Raw genomic sequence first — 5,861 nt, 5'->3', positions numbered from 1 at the left:
AGCAGGAAAATGGTATTGTTAGGGATAGAATTGGGAAAGATTTTCTGTGGTAGCCATATGGAAATGGGACTGGAGTGGAGAGGAAGACCAGCTGGATCTCTATGATTGTGGGAATGTAGGCAAGACCAGAGAGGCTTGGTCAAAGGCAGAGGCCATGCAAAAGGAAAGGAGCGGAAGAGACAAATAATATTGAGGTGGTGACTAAAGTTGAAGGTAGAACCAAGGATGGATACCAAATTCCTGAGTGGTGCTATTTGCAGAAAAGCATGGAAAGAGCAGATTGGGGAGTGGAATAGGGAGGGGTGGAGAAGTAAGGTGGGAAGAGGACCTGAACTTCTTACACATTTATTCCTAGTCTTTTAGTCTTTTCTCTTGCTTATGTCTGAATTTTTCAGAGCAGGATCTAAATCTTTTGAGGATGAGATGAGATATCTGGAATGACAATGTACAGATCATCAGTGCAACATTCTTCTGAAAAAAAATGGCCATAAAAAAAGACTGGAAAAATATCTGGGTTTAAGACACAAGCCATTAGCACCCTCTGATGGCCAGACGGAGAACACCAGGAAATTAACCAAGCTTCCTTTAGAAATTTATGCTATTAGGACTGGCCTTAAGTGTAGCTAGGGAAATAGCTACATGACCAGAAAACATAGTGTTTAAGAGAATTTTCAAAAAAGTAAAATAATAACTCATATAAATGAGGGAATTAGAAGATGTTAAACTGATTCAAAAGAGAATCTGAGGACAGACAAATATATAGGTATTTAAGACTGCTGAAATGAAGTTGCTAATAGAAAGTTGGTCAATATCTGAAGGCCATAAAATATAGTGTTTAGAATTATCTTTTTCACAGGGTGTAAATCAATTGTATCTCACTGGACAAAATTCATTTGTCTTTGTAAAAGAATCATTTGCATTGCCATCAGTTTTCTCAACTTACAAATTGTATAATAGTTCTGAGGGAGGATAGTAAGAAGCTAGGAAAATCCCTGGGCAAGTGAGATGGGGAATCTGAAACAAGATAATGAAACAAGGCCCAGCAATTTGAACAACTCAAAGCCAGCTAGAATCTGAAGACCTTATCTTCCCTAACTAAGGACACTTGAGAGCAAATGTTTCATACTTCTCCTTCCAAACCAGAGAGTACATTACTTTAATCATGCTGGTGGGGGAGATAGGGAACAGAGACCCAACTAATGCCATTTGTGCCAACTAAACCCAATTATGGATGAAGTCAGGGAAACAACAAAAACGTGATCAAATCCAGACAGATTCAAGATAAAAACAAAACAGTAAAGCAGACCAAATAATAATCCCAAACTCCCCTGTATGCTTTTTTTTTTTTTCATGCATCAGCATATTAAAAACATATCTGGAAAGCAGATGAATATTCTGCTGAAACTGTTGCCTAAGATTCTTGCCCACAGAAGAGAAATAAAAACCTCAAGACAAAGAATATCAGTGCAGGCTCACTCTAGAGCACATCCATGCCCTTTCATGGACATGAACTTTTTACTTTCTTCTAAACTCTTAACGGAACTCAAAGACTTGCAACCAGGAGAGCAATGGGCGGCTGCAGCTTGTCCTGGGCTTACCCCCTGATCTTGTCTCCAAGACTCTAGTTCCTCTGACTTTCTAGTGAGCCAAAAGTAGCCTGCCTTGGCTCACTTCTTTTCTATATCTTTCCAGAGAGCCAAAGCAGAGCACTACCTAGGCTCTCTCCTATTGCTGCTTCTAACCTAAGTTCTTCCCTTGTTCGGTTGTTCCCAGTTTTAGTGAGCACACTCTCAAAGCACCTGGACTTGTGTTGTGAAATCTTTCCTGCACAAACCCACACTACCAGCCTGCAGAGGCAGTCCAGCTCCAGGCATGTCCCCAGCTGGTGACAGTTCAAAGACAAAGGAAGGCATAGGTCAGATAATTTCAAAGATTCCTCTAAGACAATACCCATTCATGTTTTTCCTATTATCAAGTCTAATAATTTCCCCCTAGAACAGAAAAGCCTCTTTTCATAAATATCTCACTTCTGCCTTTCATTGCATTCAAATATCAACTAAAGTGCAAACATATTACCCAGAAATACCAAATCAACATCAGTTGCCATTTTAAACTTGGATTAAGTAAACAGGTCAATTTTAACAGCTATACATGAAACTTTGGCTCGGAAGGCCTTAAAGAATATCACAGAAAGAAAATTTACATAGCATCTATTGTGTGGCAGCTTACTTCTTGGTTTAGTATCTGTATTTTAATATTTACATTTAAAAAGTATTCAGCCAAAAAGGAGCTATTGTAACCCAAAAGAATGGATCACTAGTGAAATTTAATGTGCCACCTAAAGACCTGAGAGATGTTTGAGCAGAGGGTTGTCAGTGGGGCACGGGGGTTGGGGGTGGGGGTTTGGGGGATGGGGAGGAAGAGGTGGAAGGCTGGAGCACGGAGAAAAGGAGAAGACAAGTTTGGGAGTATCACTGGTGGGTTTCTCTGGGAGCCAACCAAGTAGAATGATTCTCTCCAAATTCCTACTTTCTCTCCCTCATTCCCTCATCCTCCTTTCTCCTCGTCCTTTTTCTTTTTAGATCGTCTAGACCTCTCCTTCCCAACTTCTTTTTCCTTTTGTTTCAAGCTTCTAAGAAGTGCTTTTCCTCAAATAATCCCCCATCTAAGCTTTTTCCTACTTATCTGAAAAACCTTGTTAAGGTAACACTGGTCAGTGTTGACAGAAGTCAGGAAAGCGTTTACCCTTGGGACTAAAGACTGGAAGGGAGTACAAAGGATTCTGAAGTGCCAGGAATGTTGTGTTTCTTAATCCTGCTGTTGGTTACACGGTGTGCTCAGTTTGTGAAAACTGAGCTATGCACTTCTCTGCATGTACATTTCAAAGAAAGGCTTAAATTAAAACAAACAAAAGCAAAACAAACAAAAGCAAAACAAATGAACCTCCCCTGTTTAAGTTTCATCTGCTTCAGGGAAGTGAGTGGATAATAAAAGGGGCCATAAAGAAGCATAGGAAATGATCTTCATATTTTTGCCCAGAATCATCGACCACTGCTAATTTTCCAGTCTCATGACTCCAGTTTTGGCTGATGGACAAGGGGTAGTGGCAAGAGGCAGTGGGAATGTAAGTTTGCAGAATGAAACAAATTAAAAACTTAGCTGGAGAGAACTTGGTAACCAGTTGAAGGTATGGCCCAGTTGGATAGAGGAAAGGGATAAAAGAAGGCAGGCTAAATTTAAGCGGTCATGTGGGGAAAGAAAATCAGGATTGGGCAATTATGGTGGCAATATATTATGAATGTATTTAAGAGATTAGCTTAAATATCTAAAAAATGTAAAGTTCTCTTGATAAGTACTTTTGATACCAGCTAAGATTATTCTAACCCCAAGTTCTGCTTAAGAGTAATGTATTAAAACTATGATTGCTAAGGAAATGATTTAAATTACACTTTCATCCTTGGCATAGCTAAATTGTTGAGCATTAGGAAGGGTGGAACTTAGAATAAAAGTAAAGCCAGAGAATAAAAAGCGGCATTTCACTAAAACTAGCAATGTCTAGCAGTAGTTCTATTTGTGACTGGGTGGGAGAAGGTGATACATTAGATTGATTAGGAAAGACCTGAGATATGTGAGCAGAGATCTGAATGAGGTGGGGAGTAGTCAAGCAGATAGCTGGAGGAAAACTGGTAGAAGCAGAGGGAGGAACAAATGCAAAGCTTCTGAAGCAGGGACATATTTCTAGTGTATCTGAGAAACAGCAATGCCCTGATTGAGAATTGAACTGTGACCTCCTGGTTCATAAGTCAGTGCTCAACCACTGACCATGCTGGTCAGACACAGCATTATTTCTAACTGTTCAAAACTAGAACCTAAAGGTTCAAAGTAAAATGGATAAATGATCACAAAAAATACTTATATAATGTTCAAAAGCAAAATCAATCTATTGTATTAAAAGTCAGGATTATGGCCCTAACGGGTGGCTCAGTTGGTTGTAGCATTGTCCTGTTCACCAAAAGATTGGGGGTTCAATCCCAGGGCCCCATGGGGCACTTTCATGCTGGAGGACAACCGATTGATATATCTCTCTCACACGGATGCTTCTCTCTCTCCATCCCTTCCTCCCTTCTACTCTGTAAAAATCAATGGGAAAAAAAATCCTAAAGTGAGGATTAACAAAAACAAGAATTATGGGAACAATGCTTTGTCTAAAGTCAAAATAACAGGAAAGTATAAACAATCCTAGTGACTACATTTCTTATTGTTCCTTGTCCTGTAATCATTAAGAAGGGAGAGTGAGCTAATTATAAGCACAGTTATCCTTTCACATGTTAACTCTGTTGTAGTTACCTGTTATCTACATTTGGAACTTAAGACTTCCAGTTCGTAGATAAATTCAGGTGTCATGAGCAAGTAGATATTAATAGGAAAGAACATACACATTCTCTTCATGGTAATAATGGTATATAATTGGGTAAGTTATTTTTATTAGGATGGAGACATTATTTGGACTGTACAACATTGGTTAGTGTTCAGATTAGCCTTGATGTGCCCTGCCCCCCAGTTTATATATAATATGTTACAATTATATTTGTGTATTCTAATTTTCTACACAGGATGAAACAGAGGTTGGTATCCTAGTGTAAAGGCCTTGTGTGGAAAGTTCTTCTTCTTCTTTTTTTTTTAAAAAAATATATATTTTATTGATTTTTTACAGAGATGAAGAGAAATAGAGAGCTAGAAACATCGATGGAAAGTTCTTATTTCCAGCTGAATTAACTGAAGTTGTAAAACTGCACAGAGAGACTAAAGAGCCAATATTTTTATTATATAGAAATGTGAAGGCCATATATTTTAAATGAGAAGGTTTGCAGTGGACATTCTGCAGATTCAAGATATCCTCATTTTATTGTGATACAATATAAAAATAAACACGACCAAGAGTTGTGAGAAAGAACTCAACTTCCATGCCCCCTCTCCCCCCCCAATTAAGCTGAAACTTTCCACAGGAAAACCTGGTTTCAATTCATGCCAAATTGTTCAAATGGAAAGAAAAACTAAGGCAGATAGAGACAACACATAGACTGTTTTTTGAATTTTTAAAGAGCCAGATGAAAGCTCTACTCCACCTCACATTGAGAATTTGTTTCATGTTAAAATTTCTCTAGTTACCTAAGTGATAACTGAAGTGAAAAAAAGAAAGTTGAGTTGGCCAATTTTGGGGGTGTTAAACAGGTTTAGAAAGGAGATGTAAATTATTTCTGGTCAGTAAGATTTAATATCAGCTCTAAGTCACCTGTATTAGCCCTTTGGCAGCCTAGTTCTCTGTAATGGTCAAGAGGAAGGACCCATTACAAGTACCAGCATAATAAATGCTTGATATTAGCACAACGTGGTCCTCTATTCCCAAATACTGTACTTTATATCAGTGTGCTTTTGGGGGAAAAAAGGAGGTATGCTTTTGACATCAAACTGACCCTCCAAATGGGATTTTTCTTTTCTTTAAATATATTTTATTGATTTTAGAGAGAAAGGGAGAGGGAGAGATAGCAACATCAATTATGATAGAGAATTATTGACTGGCTGCCTCCTGCATGACCCCTACCGGGGATCGAGCATGCAACTCAGCATGTGCCCTTGGCCAGAATCAAACCTGGGACCCTTCAGTCTGCAGGCTGATGCCCTATCCATTGAGCCAAACCAGCCAGGGCACCAAATAGGATTTTTCTTAATAAGCTTCTCTTTGTACTCACTACTAAATTGAAAAACATTTTAGAGATGTGACTAGAAAGATGGTTGTGTTGAAACAAGACTAATGACTAGGAAGGTATCTGTGGATTAAATATAAACAAAATTACATCCAG

The sequence above is a fragment of the Pipistrellus hanaki genome (genome assembly GCF_964339955.1).
Source record: "Pipistrellus hanaki genome assembly, chromosome: 18".
Lineage (NCBI taxonomy): Eukaryota > Metazoa > Chordata > Mammalia > Chiroptera > Vespertilionidae > Pipistrellus > Pipistrellus hanaki.
This window is presented reverse-complemented; position numbering follows the sequence as displayed.